This window comes from Platichthys flesus, chromosome 16 (assembly GCF_949316205.1).
Source record: "Platichthys flesus chromosome 16, fPlaFle2.1, whole genome shotgun sequence".
In the NCBI taxonomy this organism is placed as follows: domain Eukaryota; kingdom Metazoa; phylum Chordata; class Actinopteri; order Pleuronectiformes; family Pleuronectidae; genus Platichthys; species Platichthys flesus.
The window spans coordinates 10,802,759-10,822,126 of NC_084960.1; the positions used below are offsets into that span (position 1 = coordinate 10,802,759).

The window sequence follows — 19,368 nt, forward strand, 5'->3', positions numbered from 1 at the left end:
TCAACTTGAAACATTTCATTAATGTAAATCTATATTGTACATATGTTTTCAGTAAATATATGGTGCATCTTGACTTGTAATTCTGGATATCACATTCAAGCACACTTTTATAATACACGGTCATGTCACTTTTCCCTGTGACTTTTGGTTTAGTGTCTCACATACATTAAAGAGAAAACAATAATTGTGTAAGTTTAAATATTTATTGAATATTTAAAGAAGGAAAATCACGCTCATATTGTTTGAGCTTGCTTGAAAGGCCTCAGCTGGACCTTGCATCTTATTCTGCAAAGTCAGTTCCCTGAAAGAACGAAGGAGAGATCATTAGTGTTTGGAGGCGGTGTTTAAAGGAATGTACAGTATTATAGGAGGAATACAGTCACATTCACTGTGTACTTGTTATATATCTTGCAGTTATATATCTTGCAGGAAAGTTGACATGTTATCCCCATATTACTTTGGAATAGCAAACTGCAACTAGTGCATGTACATATTTTCTTTTAGAATTTCATGTTGTTATGGGTATATGCAGTAGCTTATGTCGCCATGATGTCAAAAAGAATGTTACCTTTCCAGTATCACGGCTCTTGGCTCTCATCTTGTTGACCTGAGACTCAGAGATGTCAGCGCGCTCCTGAGCCTCTTCCAGCTCGTGCTGAACCTTCCTGCACCTGGACATATGAGTGTTGGCCTGCTCCTCCTGCAAAGGATTTATTTATATTGATGAATTTAGTCACAAAGAAATAAGATTTTTTACTCAACTGATGTAAATGTTAGGTTGTTATGTTAAATGTAGATTTAACTTACAGCCTCCTCAGCCTGTCTCTTGTAAGCCTTGACTTTAAGCTGCAGCTTGTCCACCAGATCCTGAAGCCTGCTCACATTCTTCTTGTCCTCCTCAGTCTGCACAAATTAATTCATGTAAGCGAAAGAGAATACACTTCAAAGTAATGTATCGTTTTTAGTAAAGTTTATACCTGGTAGGTGAGCTCTTTCGTTCTCCTCTCATATTTACGGACTCCTTTAATAGCATCAGCTCCACGTCTCTGCTCGGCCTCAATTTCAGCCTCCAGCTCACGCACCTGTAATTAGATAATAAAAGAAAATCAAAGTTTTGTAAAAGGATTTAAAAGCAGATAAAGAAAGGCTTAGTTGAATTGATACATTTAAAGTTGAATTTTTAGACATTTCATACCCTGGACTCCAGTTTCTGGAGCTGCTTCTTGCCACCCTTCATGGCGAGGTTCTCAGCCTCATCCAGACGGTGCTGCAGGTCCTTGACTGTTACCTCCAGGTTCTTCTTCATCCTCTCCAGATGAGCACTGGTGTCCTGCTCCTTCTTCAGCTCCTCAGACATCATGGCAGCCTGAAATGATAAATGGTCTCCAGTAAAAGTTTCATTTGATATAAGCCTTAAAACCACGTATTGAGATTGAGATGTAAACTCACATCAGTGATAGCCTTTTTGGCTTTCTCCTCAGCATTCCTTGCTTCCTGAACAGTGTCATCAACTTCACCCTGAACCTGGACAAAGTCAGACTCCAGCTTCTTCTTGGTGTTCAGCAGACTGGTGTTCTGGATGTTTGAAAAAAGTTAAGTTTATTATGATATATACAGTGTTTTTAATAATTTCATTTTCTGTTGAATGAATGAAAACAAACCTGAGTGTGAAGCAGGCCAACACGCTCACTAGCATCAATCAGCTCCTGCTCAGCCACTTTGCGTCCTCTCTCCGTCTGCTCCAGAGCGGCTCTCAGCTCCTCAATCTCAGCAAGCATCAGACCATTTCTGCGCTCCACCATGGCAGCCTGCTCCTTCATGTCCTCCTGTCCTCTGACAGCGTCGTCAAGGTGCAATTGGGCATCCTGATGATAAAAAGTGGAAAAGATGTTAACTTTCTTTCCTGTTAAACATTTCCCTTTTTTCGGTCAACAATTAAAACAAACCTCACCTTGAGCTGTCCCTGGACGTTCCTCAGTTGTTTCTGGGCCTCAGCAGCCTGCCTGTTGGCGTGGCTCAGCTGAACCTCCATCTCATTCAGGTCTCCCTCCATCTTCTTCTTGATTCTCAGAGCATCGTTCCTGCTCCTGACCTCAGAATCAAGATTGCTCTGCATGGAGTCCATCACCCTTTGGCTGTTCCTCTTGATCTGCTCCATCTCCTCATCCTTCTCTGACAACTTCCTGTCAACCTCACCTTTGATCTGGTTGAGCTCAAGCTGGACACGGAGAATCTTGGACTCCTCGTGCTCCAGTGTGCCCTGCAAGATCAACCGGCTAAATAAAGCTATGTGCCAAAATGACAGCTTTTTAATCATAACAACACATAATCGAAAATAGTTAAATGAAGGGCACCATTAGAGAAATATTACATTAATTGTTCTAACAACAAAAAACTTGAGAGGAAATACCTCTGCTTCTTCCAGTGCAGTCTGGATTTCTGTCTTCTCACTTTCAACAAGCTTCTTGGCCTTTTCAAGTTCATGGATGCTCTTTCCAGTCTCACCAATCTGTTCAGTCAGGTCTGAGATTTCCTCTGCAAAACAAATACAAGGACAACCATAGTTAGACTATTCCCAACCAGCTCTAAATTAATATTTGCAATATAGGAAAGATAATAGTTGACGTACGCTGCAGGTTCTTGTTCTCTCTCTTCAATGTCTCCAACTGATCCAGAGATTCCTCATAAGAGTTCTTCATCTTGAACAGTTCAGTGCTGAGGGAGCGAGCCTCCTTCAGGGATCCTTCCAGCTCAGACTGGCTCTCCTCATTCTTCTGTTTCCATTCTGACATGACCTAGGTTTGTATAGGTTGATTAAACGATTAGTTAACACAGGTATAAGTTTCTTCTGATAAAACTGGGTTTGATTCCCAGTTTAATTAGTTACCTTGTCAAAGTTCCTCTGCTTCTTGTCAAGGTTGGCAGCCAGAGAATTAGCTCTCTCCACATCAATCATGAGGTCCTCCACCTCAGCCTGCAGCCTCTGCTTGGTCTTCTCCAATGAGGCACACTTGGAGTTCACAGCCTCGATGGACTCCTCAGCCTCCTGCAGGCGCTGGACAAGCTTTTTCCTGTCACAAAGAAGAATATATTTGAATTTAATTATGCAAATTTAATATTGAATGCCAAATAATGGACTGATCAAGTAAGAAGGATTCATGTACTTGGCCTCCTCCAGTTCCTCTGTGCGCTGGATAGCATCAGTCTCATATTTGCTTCTCCACTGAGCCACCTCACTGTTGGCCTTGGACATGCCTCTCTGGAGCTCAGCCTTGGCCTCCTGCTCCTCCTCAAACTGCTCTCTGAGCAGATCGCAGTCATGGCGGGATGACTGCAACCCGTGGGCCAGGGCGTTCTTGGCCTATGGATTATTAACAAGCAGCATGAAAGTGTAAATAGATTCTGTTAACAAACTGTTGAATATATACCCAATGTCAAGTTAGGCGGATGTAGCAAGTTACATTTACTTTAAACATATACTTTTTTCCCGCTGTGCGTGCAAATATTTGTAAAGCTTCAGATGTGATGCACTGGCCAGCAACCAAGTCAAGTGTCGTGACTCAAACACACGACGTCTAATCACCAGGTACATCTTAAGTCTGGCTAAATGCTAATTGCTGATTTACAGGATCAACCTGTGGCTTCAGCCTTTACGTCTATTGTCAGCGATGCATGCTCCACCTTAACTACATCCAAAGGACTCAGAGTGCCGCTCAGACAGGTGTGTGAAAATCATTTTGTTCTCTTCCTCATCCAGGATAGGCTACTGTGCAGTAACAACTAGCAAGGCTACTGTGCAGTAACAATTAGCTAGGCTACTGTGCAGTAACAATTAGCTAGGCTAATGTGGAGTAACAGCTACCTAGGCTGCTGTGCAGTAACAATTAGTAAGGCTAATGTGGAGTAACAACTAGCTAGGCTACTGTGCAATAACAACAAGCTAGGCTACTTTACAGTAACAATTAGAAAGATCTGGTCTGGTTTGAAACACACCATGGCGTCTGATCACCAGGTACATCTTAAGTCTGGTTAAATGCTAATTGCTGATTTACAGGATCAACCTGTGGCTTCAGCCTTCACGTATATTGTCAGCGATGCATGCTCCACCTTAACTACATCCAAATGACTCAGAGTGACGCTCAGACAGGTGGGTGAAAATCATTTTGTTCTGTTCCTCATCGATGATAGGCTACTGTGCAGTAACAACTAGCAAGGCTACTGTGCAGTAACAACTAGCTAGGCTAATGTGGAGTAACAGCTAGCTAGGCTGCTGTGAAGTAACAATTAAGAAAGATTTGGTCTGGTTTGACAGCAATTTTACTTTTGAGCAACACACAACAAAGCTGGTACAATCAGTTTTTTTTTTTATGATAGGTGAAATTGTGAGCGTGTGTGAGTAACTCAAATTATGTGATGGGCTTATGTGTATATAAAGACCTCGGGAGCAAAGCTGTATCATGAAAACACATCTTTAGTCAAGTATGCATTTCACATGCGTTTTAACAGTAAAGTGGCTCATTTCGGGAAGATATTAGCCGTTATTATCCATCCATCCTATCGGTAGGGCTCTATGATGGACTTGAAACTATCAATTCTTATTTGTATGCACAGGATGGAAAGTGGCAAATTAGAATTTATTTGAACTATAGACTGTAGTTCCCCCCTGCAAACCGCACGTATTGAAGTCCACAGATGTGCCTTAGAGACACATTGCATTATAAACTGGACAATGCATAGGATCTCATACCTTTACTTCCTCCTCAATGTGTCTCTTAAGCTCTTCTATCTGCTGAGTGTAAGCCTGTTTTCCTCTGGTGAGCTGTGAAACAAGAGCTTCTTTTTCTTCGACCTGGCGAGAGAACTCGCCTGAAGAAACAATTAAGAACAGGTTTTGAGTGTCTCCTTTCACACTTAAAATATAACTTAAAGTGACTTCAATAACTAAGTCTTCTATTATTTTGGAAGAAGGGATTGATTTACACACCGTTCTCTGTTTGCAGTCTTGCCTTCTGTGCACTTATGTCATTGAGCTGGCGAACGTTCTCGTCATTTTTGGATTTAATTTCACTTAGTTGATCTTCAAGAGTTCTGCACATTTTCTCCAGATTGGTCTGAAATCAAACAGTAGTTGATATCATCATTATTTTAAAAACATATTTATACAGTAGTTTGAAATATTATGTGATTACATATATATATATATATATATATATATATATATATATATATATATATATTGATTGTGCACACCTTTGCTTTGGCAACTGCCTCCATGTTGCTGGAAAGATCATCAATCTCCATCTTGTACTCGCTCTTTTCCTTCTCCAGCTTCTGCTTAACTCGCTGGAGGTTGTCGATCTGCTCACCCAACTCTGCAACACTGTCAGCCTGCTTCTTGCGAAGAGCTGATGCGGTAGCTTCATGCTGCAGGGTTGACTCCTCTAGGTCGCGACGCAGCTTCTGGAACTCAGCCTCACGCTTCTTGTTCATCTCAATCTGAGAGGCTGTTGCTCCGCCAGCTTCCTCAAGCCTCTCGCTGATCTCCTCAAGCTCTCTGGAGAGGTCAGCCCTCTGTTTCTCAACCTTGGCCCTAGCAGCCCTCTCTGCCTCAATCTCCTCCTCCAGCTCCTCAATGCGAGCCTTGATTTGATGACAGTCACATCAGAAAAGGCTATTGATAAGAAGACATTTCAGTTTTTTGGAATCTAATCTTTGTGTAAAATAACATTACCTGAAGTTCCTTGATCTTCTTCTGAAGCTGATTACCAAGGGACTGTTCATCCTCAATCTTGCTGAGAAGCTGACTGATCTCAAAGTCCTTCCTGTAATAGGAAAGTAAAATCATATTCAGTCAGTGTTATGATTCTGATGAAGAAGAGCTCAAAAAAGTTTGATGCATGCAGTGTATGAGATGCTCACAGCATCTAAAAAAAAAAACTAAAAAAAAACCCACTTCTTGATTTTCTCATCAGACTGCTGCTTGTCATTCTCCAGATCCATGATAGATTCCTGGGACAGTTTCAGGTCTCCCTCAAGCTTCCTCTTGGCTCTCTCAAGGTCCATGCGGAGCTTCTTCTCTTGTTCCAGTGATCCCTCAAGCTATATTTAACAGTTTTAATGATTTTAGTGATTGAGGCATCTTAGACATTGAACATGTGAACCAAAAGTCATTCATATCATTACAGGACTAACTTCAAAACAAATGTTTTCTTACATCATCCACTTGCTGTTCCAGCTTTATCTTGGCCTTGGTCAGAGTGTTGACTTTGTCTTCCTCTGCCTGGAGATCGTCCAGTGTTTGCTGATGGTTCTCCTGGAGGGCTTTCTTCTCCTTGGTCAACTTGGCAATGGACTCATCTTGGCTTGACATTTCCTCTGTCAGGTTTTTTACCTGAGGTTTAAATGTTCAGCATGTTAAATGTTCAGGCATCTAGTGGTAAAGTTGCAGCTGAATACCCTTCACCTCACCCTCTCCTTCCAAATATGAAAGTGACCCTGTGTTAGCCTTCAGTTGTCATAGGAACTAAAAAGATGTTTAATTTGTCCAGTCTGGACTACTGTAAAATAAAAACGGCTTCCATAAAGAAGACCTCCGACTGATATAAATATAGAGTCTTTAAACATAAAGAGCCAATTCTAGGGCAAAGTAAACAACAATTTGTACAATTTAGATGAAACACCACTACAATTCTTTTATATTACATTTCTGACAATAGATCCCTTTCACCTTAATCCTAAACACTGAACTTTTAGAAAGTGTAATAAGTCAAAAGGGCACAGCAAAGCATAACAACAGTAACAACAATATTGTTTATGCAATAGACAGTCAAAATAAACTGCACCTTGTTTTCTGTGGCATGTTTCTCCTTCTCCACTTTAGCCAAGGTGAGCTCCAGGTCATCAATGTCCTTCTTCAGCTCAGAGCATTCATCCTCCAGCTTCCTCTTCTTGGCAGTCAGCTCAGAATTCATTTCCTCTTCATCCTCTAGTCTCTCAGATGTCTCCTTGAGTTTGGCCTCAAGCTGGATTTTGCTCTTAATGAGCCCTTCACACCTTTCCTCAGCATCTGTGAGATTCTCCCCTTCCTACAGTACAATAGGATAATTTACTTTCTTTACATTTTTGAAATGCTAATTATTCTTTCAATTCACCTACAACTTAAGTAAGGTACACAGAAAGTCAGAAGAGGATAGTGGAATTAAACTTTCATTAAGCTCGTACACAATGTGTACACTAAATAAATAGTACACTTTACGTACCGAAGCCACTTGCAGTTGCAGGTCATTCTTCTCCTGCAACAGGGAAACCATCTTCTCTTCCAGTTCCTTCTTCTTGGCCAGGGCAGTAGTCAGGTCAGACTGCATCTTTCCATAGTTCTCTTTCATCTGACTCAGTTCCTTCTCAGTCTCAGCACTCTTCAGAAGAGGCTTGATCTTGAAGTACAGATTCATCCAGGGCCAGTTCTTCACATTCATGAATGAACGAATGTTGTACTGGAGGGTGAATACTGCATCTCTAGAGAAATAACATTTATTTTTGTGTTATTATTGTTACAACATTACACTTTGTAAATTAAAAGAGCAATTCAGCATAGTGGAAACCTACCTCCTTTCCATCATCTTAACAAACTCTGTCCTGCTGAGGTATCCTCTGCAGAAGGCCTGAGTCATGGTCACCAGCGAAGCCAGTTTCTCATCTCTCATTTCCTCCAGGGTACCCAGCAGACCAGCTTTGAAGAACACCTATGTTGCCAAGTCAAGGAAATTGATTTTCAGTACACATAGATATGACTTTGACACTTTTAGCTGTTGATATTTTCTATAGAATTGTACCTTTGTGTGCCCAAACTTGTACTGTGTGTGGTCCACATCAATGGAGCCCAACAGCTTCTCTGCAGCTTTCTTGTTGTCAATGAACTGTCCCTCAGGGATGACTTTGGCATTCAGTACTTTGTATCTACAAAACATTATTATGTTGATATTGTTACGTACCTCACCTATTGGCGTGAGGAAACTTAATAACAATAATTTCATTGCCTTTTCTAAAAAAGTCACCTCTGCTTGAAGTCACCATATAGGATTCTGCTGGGGAAGCCCTTTCTGCAGATTCTGATGCCCTCCAGCACACCGTTGCACCTCAGCTGGTGGATGACCAAGAAGTTCTCCATCAGACCTGAGAGTTGCAAATTGAAGTAGTTGGACATTGGACCACTGTCTATCATGACATTCAGTAATTGGGAATGTTGGCTTCTTACCTGGGGTTTTTGTCTCATTGGGAATCAGGCAACGCACAAAGTGAGGATGAGTGCTCCTCAAGTTGGTCATCAGCTTGCCCAAGTTCTCCTGTGAGATTGACATATTTAATTCAATTGGATTATTTAAACAAAACTGCAAATTCAACCAATGTGATTAGATTATGTCTTTATGTTATTGTTTATGTAAATGTTAAATACCCTGAAAAGAGCCGAAACAGTCTGGAAGGAACCACCCTTCTTCTTTCCACCACCCTTCTTGCCACCAGCAGCGTCTGTTTTGTTAAATATCACCAAATATTAAAGTCTGGATTCAGTGTCTGGGTTTATTTCACTATGGAAGCCACAAAACTAAATTAAACTGAATTAGCTCATAGCGAAACTTTTCCTTACCGTCAGCTGCAAAATGGGATGCATACAGAAGAGCAAGCAGTTTGTTTGAAGCTTTCTGGTACAGCTGAACAACTGAGTCGTTCAGTGGGTCCTTGTTCTTTTCCAGCCAGCCAGTGATGTTGTAGTCCACTGTACCGGCATAGTGAACCAGGGAGAAGTGAGCCTCAGCCTTGCCCTTTGCAGGTTTTGGCTTCTCAAAGGCCTTCGTCTTGCTCAGGTGCTGATCATATAGCTTGTTCTTGAAAGAGACGTCTGTTGCCTTGGGAAACATGCACTCCTCTTCAAGGATGGAAAAGATGCCCATTGGCTAAAAGAAATAATATGATATTAAAAAGAATGAACAATTCAGCATAAAATCAGTAAACATGATTTAAGTGCTACATGACTGGCTTGCCTTACCTTTTCAATAAGCTCAATGCAGGCCGCCAAGTCCATACCAAAGTCAATGAACTCCCAAATAATGCCTTCTTTCTTGTACTCCTCTTGCTCCAGAACAAACATGTGGTGGTTAAAGAACTGTTGCAGTTTCTCATTGGTGAAGTTGATGCAAAGCTGCTCCAAGCTGTTGTACTGTAATGTATATATATATATTTTTAAATTCGAATCAATTCATTTCAATATTATAAAATCATAATATACATCATCTCTTATCTCAAGGAGTAAGCAGCATTGTGGGTGACGGTATTTTGGCTGTGCTCAACTGACCAAATATTATGGTCAGTGAAAACGCAGCAACTAGACTTCTGCAGATGAACATTTATTTCCAAACATCCACTTATTCCAAACAGGAGTGGCTGCAATCCTGGCAGAAGTTAGTGGTGGATTTGTTTGTCACCGCCACACACTGTTCAAAAAAGTATATTTAACAAATTTGCTGAACGTACCTGCCAGGCGAGGGAGATTACTACTCTCTAGGTAAGTTCGCTACTGAACATGAGCTGAGTGCATGCGCAAAAAATCTCGCTAGCAGAACACAAGTGATGTGCTGTGACGTCTACTGTGCTCCAGCAGGGAATTTTACATAAGGCACGCAACATAGTAGGGCAGAGACCTTGAAAATTAAATTAAATGTAATTAGTCGCATACAGAAACACTGTTGACTGGTGATGTAACTCAAAGGTTCTGCAAATACTCACATCAAAGATCTCAAATCCAGCGATATCCAGCACACCAATGAAGAATTGTCTTGGCTGCCTTGTGTCCAGCATCTCATTGATACGGATGACCATCCACAAGAACATTTTCTCATAGATAGACTTGCACAGAGCTGAGACAGCATTGTTGATCTATTAATTGGGGTGAAATTCAATCAGTTTTTCTTGATGCACATTACTTCATTTTTAAACATATTACTTTTTGTGAGTCATTTTACCTGTGGAACAGTTTGACCTTTGGTCACCATTTCATTTCCGACCTTGACTCTTGGATAGCACAGACATTTCAGCATGTCAGCTGAGTTCAAGCCCAAAAGGTAAGCGATTTTATCAGCAACTGATTGAAAAAAAACAGCGTTTTTATAGTTACAGTTTGTGAATGCTATTTATCTTCTTTAAAGTGGTTTGGAATCATGATATACTAGATCAGCACACCTTATTTGGGTTAGGGTTAGGGTTAGGGTTAGCTGTTTTGAATTTAACCAATAAAATCCACCATTTTAGCAGATTTATAATGTTAAAAATACACTCGCTGTGTAAGTTGTGTAAAAATGTAGAAGTCTATATATTGTAGGTTAACCTTATGAAATCTGCTATAGTGTAAAAATTATGATATTGAACTATTAATATATTTACCCTCAGTGCCATCAGGTTCACCCTGCTCCTCACGCTGCTTTTGCTTGAATTTCATGTTGCCATGATGCATCACAGCCCCAGTCAACTTGAATATGCCGAATTTCTCATCACCGGTGAAGCCCAAGATGTCAATAGCAGTCTGCAATCCATGCACAGCAAATCATTTTTTCAAGAAAATCTGTTATTTTGGCTTCTGCCCTCTGGCATTATTATACCAATTGCTATCAACTTACATCTGTTGCAATGAACTCCTCTATATCATTAATGCTTTTGACGGTGATTTCACCCTGACTGATCATGTGGTAGTCATAGGGGTTGGTGGTGATCAGAAGAGCCTCTACAAAAGAACAGAAGAAATAAATGAATCAGTCCTCTTGTAACAGCGTCTTAATTCCAACTCCAACTTCCTATTTTCCATGTTTCGTCATACCCAGCAGCTCCGGCTTGTGGCCTGTCATCAGCTGATAGAAGATATGGTAGCTCCTCTCAGCCGACAACTGGAAGGTGACACGGGACTTCTCCAGCAGATCTAAGAATTTCCAATTCAATAATGGATGCCGGATAATTGTTTTAAAATTTTTTCTTGTTTAGTTTGTCAAAAGCCCCATTTTACTTCACACGAATCTTGAGTCACACCATGGTTGCCACTTACAAGTTTCAATATCAGCTGAGGACAGCTTTCCAGAAGTACCAAAGTGGATTCTGATGAATTTACCCTGGAGTGGTAATACAATCAGTTTTTTTCTTTTAAAAAAAGATAATCAGAAAATGTCAGTTTAAGTGTAGGGTAGTTACAGCACGAGAAGGCCCATAAAATGAATGCTTACGAAACGTGAGGAGTTGTCATTCCTCACAGTCTTGGCATTACCATAAGCCTCAAGCAGAGGGTTGGCTGCAATGATTTGGTCTTCCAGCGAACCCTACATAGGGTCATTATCAGGTTGTATAAAATCTATCATCAAGCAACAATCAACTGTGATAAAGAGTTTTGGCTGAGAAACCAGTTTTACCTGTATTTTGCTGGCTTCTACTTTCTGTCCCGGCTTTCCTGGAGCGACTGCAATTGTTGCAAAGTACTGGATGACACGCTTGGTGTTGACAGTCTTTCCAGCACCAGATTCTCCACTGGGAATTAAATGATATCCTTACTTAGTTATCTATGTCGTCATAATGTTTCCATAAAATCTTCTTGAAAATTTGTGTAATAATCACGTGATAAGGACCGACTGGTTCTCACGATCTAGAATACAAACATACACACTCAAGTTCAAACTATTTTACACATTAACTTGACTAATGTGGTAACTCTGGTAACAAATTATGTGTCTCACCAGTGAGCATGAATTGATAGGCATTGTCAGAGATAGAGAAGATGTGGGGTGGTGCCTCAATCCTCTTCTTTCCTCTATACGCATTAACGACAATAGTTTCGTACACAGGAAGCCACTTGTAGGGGTTCACGACGACACAGAACAGGCCAGAGTAGGTCTGAAGTGCCAAAGAGGAAAAGCGTTATTCGATTTGACACAAAGGCTTTACATATAGAGACACCCCATATTGTAAGATTGAAACTTACATAGATCATCCATGATGAAAAACGCTCTTTGAGGTTATACAGCACAGTAGGCTCGTTGAGGTGGGTCATCATGGCCATGTCCTCAATTTTGTCATACTTGGGAGGGTTCATGGGATGGATTTCATCCTCTTTTACAGTAAGAGTCTGAATATACAATCAAACAAAAATTTGAAAGCACACTATACATAAGTATCATAAAATCTCAAAAGCAAAGTGCTATTCAGGTGTTTTGGAGAACATTATATATGTAATCCATTATTTCTATGAATCATTTGTGGAGATACATTTTAGACATTATTACACTTACCATATTTCCTTCTAATGTTTCAACGGTGACTTTGCCACCCTCTCTTTTGGTGACTTTACCCTTGAGATACATCTCCTTAGGATGGACCACAAAGTAGGCAGTTTTGGCATCAAACGGTGCGGTCTGAGCCGCAAGCCTCTCCTTCTCTGACTTCCGCAGATAAATACATGCAGGGCCATAGGCCTCCATCTCTGCGTCTGTGCTCATGATGGCACCTTCAGTTTCTGAAAATAAGGAGTCGTTAAAATGCTGTCAGTAGGCTCTACAGATGAGGTGTTTTGAATTGGTAGATATCAAAGGCAATAAACTATACCTCCTGTGGTCCCAAGAGCAGATTGAATGCAGGCAGGTCTGTTCTTTTGAGACCTATTGATAAATTGTGAAACTTGAGTACAATTGTTGCTGCAAAAGGTATTACTCAACCATTCATTCATTCATCATTCATTTGATAATTTCTTTAACCTTTTAAACTACCGGCTGGCATCACATTTGACACATGAATAAATGATTTAAATGATCACAATTTAATGCAAACAAACATTCTTGTTAGCATGTAGATCAAGTTCAGTGGATGATGCACTCACCTGAGATGGAAGCCTAACAGCTGTAGGCAGTGCCCTAAGAAGCCTCCTTTATAGAGGGAGGACTCTCTTCTAAGTAGGTGTGCCTTTCTCGATTTGGTCATGTATTCTTGTCATGTTGACGCTAATCCTTTGACATTGACATTGTACTGCCTCGCTTGCACGTTTGCATCAGTATGTATTTTTTTCCCTGTGCCTAAACTGAGAGGTCGCAAAGCATAAAGTGATCAAAGGTCTTTTAAAAAACTGATTGGATGAATTAAAAAACAGTTACTGTTCAAATGTATGTTATATGCATTAATTAACATTTAACAATTAACATACAAGCTATTACATGAATAGCTTACATAATACATTACAGTTTATACAAACAAAAGCAGGATAAATTATGTTATTGTGTTGTCAACTTCAAACAGCAATATAATATCTTATTACATTAAAAACGATGAATGTTATATAGTACAAAGCAAAAGTTGTTTCAAAATTATGAGTGGTGAATTCATCAAAAATTCATGAATTCCTTTAAATACACACACTGCAGATACCGGATGATATAATAGGAAATCTGTTGTTGGAACTATATTATCTGAATTTATTACAATGAATCAATCAATGCTCGATAATACGTAGTCCAAAATATGGAAGTGCTGATTCATAAATACTCTACACTTATTTTAATTTATTTCCTCCAATTTTTGGAGAAGTACCCATCTGTCACTGGTGTTCAGTTTTAGAACATTCACACACTCACGCGCACACAATTATTTCGTAAAAGAGGTCAGAATTCTCTTCAGGGCCACAGATATAAGAAGATTATAGTATCATAAAACAGTTCATTATATTCTCTGCTCTAAAATGTATTGTTTGCTATTTATTTATTTAAATTATTTTACATTTCATTCAAGTGTATGTCATCAAATCACTCATTAAATAGGAGGTCATTATTTGGTGATTTGATCACAGATTTAAAAGCTTTATACACTAGCAAATAATTGATCTGTTTCTTCTGACTGTATCTATATCTGCTTGTGTTGACACTAAAGTATTATTTGTTTATGATCGTCATTGTTACAAATAATGGTGTTACTGGAGTATTTTTGCAGCAGTGACAGGTTGTGGTGTTGGAGAGGCATGTTAATGTCACTTGTATAGTTGCAGAGTTACTACACATCTCAGATGTTTGAAAATATAATTGAGGCTGAGCGCCATTCCATAAAAGCTGAGAAGTGATTACAAAGCGCCTTGGAATGGAGCGGACGAACAGTTGCCATCCATGCAAGGATTAGATCCAAGTCCTGTGCCAATAAACAAGATGTTAGAGATGCCAGGTAGTAACACTACCTTCAATAAAACACTTAACTGGTATGAATTCAAAACTACAGGAAAAAAAACTGCAGGAACAATTTCTTGATGACTTTAAATGTACTTCTATAACTAGATTGTGTGAAGTTACCCTCTAGCTTTTTATTATTAACACAACCTTTCTATCTTTAAAAAGAAGATGACCTTGAGGAATGTCGCCCATGTGACCTCAATAGGTAGGTGGGCTATTGTGCAGACATGACAAACACATGCCGTTCAAGTTCGGTCATAGGTCCTCAGTTTTTTCCAGTCAACATGAGTAGCATGTGTCAAAAGGGCCCTTCAAGTAGGGTTAAATGTCATCTGTTGTTTATTTTGTCAAGTTGTTTGAGAGGTCTAAGGTTTCCAATAAATGGATTGTGTGAACAGCAGAGAGAGACGATTATGTTTCCAATAAATTCTACTTGTAGCAATTATTTATTTTCCAAAGCAGGAAGTTTGTTGTACAGGTGGTATGTACAGTATGTGTATGTGCTGTGTCACCTTGAATACAAAGCACTTTGCACACACAGGGCCCATTAATCAACTCATCTCTGGTGACTAAATCCATCAGCTGATTTGAGCGATCCACTTAAGCAATGATAAAGTCCCAAATAAAGTCTGCCATGAAAGAACATTACACAACATCATTTTTTTTTTTATTTGAAAGATATAATTCCTATATTATTACAAAAATATATTTCTCTACTTCCATAGTGAGCTTCACTTTATGGTTTACTTGCTATTTACTTTTTTTAGCAGCACATCTTTTACTCTAATGTGCAAAAGATTAAACCAGTTTTTCGTGAGATTTTACAAACTGTATTTCAGTCGGTTTCAAAATTAGGTTATAATGCAAGTGAATAGATTCAAGTATATAGGTGAAGATGGACAAAAGTTGGAACAGACCATCCTGACTAACCATTTCTTTTGTATGACCTTGTGTCTAAATACATGAGACTCTGCTAAGCCTGTGAACAGAAATATAACACGCCAAATATGTCGGGTGAGGAGGAGCCTGGTGAGGTTTAAAAGCATGTCGGACACGTCCAGACAGAGTAGTAACACGGAGAGAACCACTGATAGTGTTGGTTAAGATCTCTCTATATTCCTTTGTCTGAATCAGTGTTTGTTGTTTTATTTATTCACCCAGAATAATGAAATCTACATTGTGTTTACTTTTTAGGGTTCAGGGATTGTTAGTTATATAGTTGACAAATAGGCAGTCTTAACAGGGAATGCATTAAGTAAAAAGATTAGGGAAAAAGAAAGTTGGGGGAGGTAAATCAAACATTAAGGCTATTTGATTGAGCCTCTGCTAAATAAATTGCAAACGACCATAATACCTAAACCTAGATCAACCAAAGCTTGTTCTACATTGAAATAATCTTGAATGTTATTGGCATCTAACATCTTAATTATCTTTTAAGAAAGCACAATGGCTAACATTAGCATCCTTGTGTAAGTAGACATTTTACATAGTACAATGTATTGCACACATTGAATCATCTCTACCTTCTAGTCCTTAACAGCTGCGTCATAAGTGAGGCCTAAACCAATATTTAACGGTAGTTATTTTCTCTAGAGTTGAAGTGTACCATTGTGTGTGTGTAACAAGGGTGCCACCTCTTGGAGACATATAGACAGCTGCGTTGAAAGGGAACCTCACCGCCTCGGTTCGTCATATGATAATGCATTTGTCTTTCTAAACAAAGGAAATCGGTCTTCTGTGGCCGAGTGAAAAATAGAATGGACCACAAAGGCACCAGAGTGTCCACACAGATAACATCAGCCCCAGGCTACAGCGACACCTTATCCGTGACGGTTGATTTCCACAGAGGAGAGACTGCTGTTAATTAATCCTTCCTGGTTGTAACATCATGTAGCCTATTATAAACAGGATACAGCTACATACATGTCCCTCAAATCGGGATTTTCTGTTACAGGGGTCACATTAGCTGTGCCAAATGAATAAACAATGTGCAACATGCAACTTCACCACTAGATGTCACTAGATTTTAGAGACTGAACCTTTAAACTTGGCCCTTGAATTAGGCCAAAGAGTTGGTATATTTGTTACTGTGATGCACTGGTTTTCAAACTGCACTTGAGTTATTGCTTCTGCTGACCTTTATTGTGTGCCAGGATTCCTTGCGGATAAGCCAGTCAGCACTGTGTTTATGAAAGCCCTGTCTTGGCAACCAGTAATTTTATTCTAACTTTAGAGTGCTATTAGGATTCTTATTAATTCATACTTCATACTGTCACCTCTCTGAACACTTGGACAACCAAGCACACAAGCCAGGAAGTAGCGTCAGGAGAGTACTTGAAGTCCTGCAATGGTTTTGAGCTTATATTAGGCCAATTGTCATTCCGTAACAGTGAGTTGCTCACTGTTACACATGTCTGTTAAATCCTAACATAATCCCAGGCGGCGTTGTCTGGTGTCAGGTTTATATTATTTTAAATGATTTGTGTTGTCTTAATTTACAGACAATTTTAATCCATCCAGGCCTATTCTTACACAAGAACTATGCTAATGAATAAAATAGCTTAGTGCTGCCGCTACTACATCAACTAACCATAAACCTTGATCCATCTTAATGCTGTTAGTATGACATTAAAGTAATATAAAACATGAATTGACCATCATCACCTCATCTCATCTTTTATTATCATCTCCTCATGTCCAAACTCCTTCATGCAAGCCTAATTTGATGATAGTAACAATATAAAGTCTTATTGTGGGATCGGCAATAATATGTTTGAAATTCTTTAGGTATATTATCGATTTTATGATATTGCCTAATGTCCCTTGATCTTCTTCTTAAGCTGGGCACCAAGATACCTCTCATCCTCAAATCCTGGATTTCAACTAAATGAAGTTTCATTCAATTTAAGTCAATACATGCAGTAAATCAAAAAGCTGCTCCTTTTGTCTGAATATGTCTTTTGTAAACATTTACCATCACTACATCCCAAGTTAAAAGACGGCACCTTGTGTAAATCTAAGATGCTGGTAGACCAAGCTGAGGGGGTAGAGAAGTCGTTCTCTATCCAGAAGGTCGGTCCCAGTCTTCCCCATATGAATGCCCAAGGAATCATCCGATCAGTTAGTGTTGCCGTCTCGATCTGCCTAGCATGTGTGCAATTGTGATAGTGGTGGCAGCTGATCATGAACTATGAAACATTTTAATTTGTGAATATGGGCTGTATAAATAAATTTTGATTTGTTGATTTGTTTAATTTGCCAGTTATGTTCCTATTTATTTACAAAATAGGTATTTATTTATTTGTTCCAATACATTTAAAGATTACATTTCAGCTCACTCTCTTTATGACAGTCACTGTGTCAGTTTAATTTTGAGTTCTCAACCAGTACTGAGTTTTCATGTTGGAGAAGCGTCAGAATGTCACTGGTGTATAGTTGCAGGTCACTCATGGCTCAGATACTTGGTAAATGTCCAGCTGCACACCGTGTGCTAACACACATGCATGAGTAGCCTTCTCAGACCAAAAATAACAACCACACAAGCTGGTAAGGTTAAGGTGCTTTTGTTGTTATTTTTATTATCTATTTTGCACATTAGAATTCTCTTTTCAATTCTCTCTACCATAACATGTTCACATTATGGGTCATATACTTAATCATTTATTGCTTTTGGCTTTAGAATTATTCACAGTAGCTGACAATCAAAAATCTAATTGTATCTCCATTTTCTGCACTGGTATCAATTACATCCACTGATAGCCTCTTCTCACAGGAGGCTAACTGCACTATTTTGAGGCATTCCTATTGCTTGCTAATTAGTGTTGAATATTGTGGCAATACTCTCATAAAATCTTGAATTTAGTTTATTTCAGTTAAATATTTGCAAAGGTAGAATCTGATGAGGATCAATATATGGTGGTGCAATGTACTGGGAAGCTATTTAATATTCTCATAATGTATACCAAATGACACCAAGTAGCCTACAGAGAAAAATTACGTGTACTTAACATTTTTTAAATATAGTAATGTCCCCAACATACATAATGGTAAATGGCAAACATCACTGAATTGCTTGTGGCGTTTTTGTTTCAAAAGATCAACAGTGTGACAAATGACTTTAAGGTGACACACTTTAGGATAGACATCTGGTGCCTGCCGCCAGTAATCTATTTTAAATTTGGAGAAGCATCGAAATGTCACTGGTGTATAGTTACAGGACATAGATTTCTCAGATATCTGAAATTAAAATCAGGATGATGGTCTTTCCATTAAAGCTACACAAGTATTATGTATCTCCCTGAAGCAGGCTTTCAAAGGACAGCCAACTCATATAACTTAAATCAAGAAATTAGTTTCTCTCTCATAAACGCCATTAATGTTTTGGCTTTGAAAAGAAAAAAAGATTATTCTTTTGGGTAGAAGTGTTAGATATGTATAGTTGACTGACTGACAGAAGATTTAATGAAGGGTTGGACTGTATACAGGATCAACTTACATTATCTTGATTTGCACAGACTTGGCTTATTATTCGCTATCTTACCAGAAGATCACAAGGTGTTACCATGGTCAAAAATAAATCCAGCTAAGAGAGGGACCAGATTCTTATTTGGCCTAGAGCGAAAGATATATTTATAGAACATTATGATTTGTTATTACCCCATATCCCAGGTTCAAAGAGATCTATTTTCTTTAACAATCAACAGTATTTATGAATAAAATGTATTTTGCTACAGCAGGATAATATCTGTGTAGGTAAGCCGTTTCCACGGATGTAAATATGTGTTCTGTAGTGTCAGATGTGAAGCATCAGTTGTGAAATAATAACGATGATCAGCCTTGAGTCTGTGGCTACTACCTCTTACCTCTTAGAGTTGTAAAGGTCATCATACTTTCGATGCGGATTGCCAAAGACTTTGCCACATATTTCAGCCTGGATGTTGTGTCAGGCTGACTGGCCACTGCAAAGCTTCTTCACAGTTTAGAGCTCTTCTAAACTGTGTCTTTGACTAAGTGAGTGCAGGCTGTGGCGATCAGGGCTTTAAAGTGTGGAGCACCCAAGGGCTGAAGAAAATGGGTGATCTATTTAAGGGCCAGACTTTGTTATCCTTTCAGCAGTTGCAACAAAAATTTGGTTTAT

The 19,368-nt window shown here is 39.2% G+C and overlaps 1 pseudogene; it reads right to left on the reverse strand.

Annotated features, from left to right (window-relative positions):
* Positions 1–280: 280 nt before the first annotated feature.
* Positions 281–12,524, reverse strand: LOC133971474 (myosin heavy chain, fast skeletal muscle-like; annotated as a pseudogene).
* Positions 12,525–19,368: the final 6,844 nt, after the last annotated feature.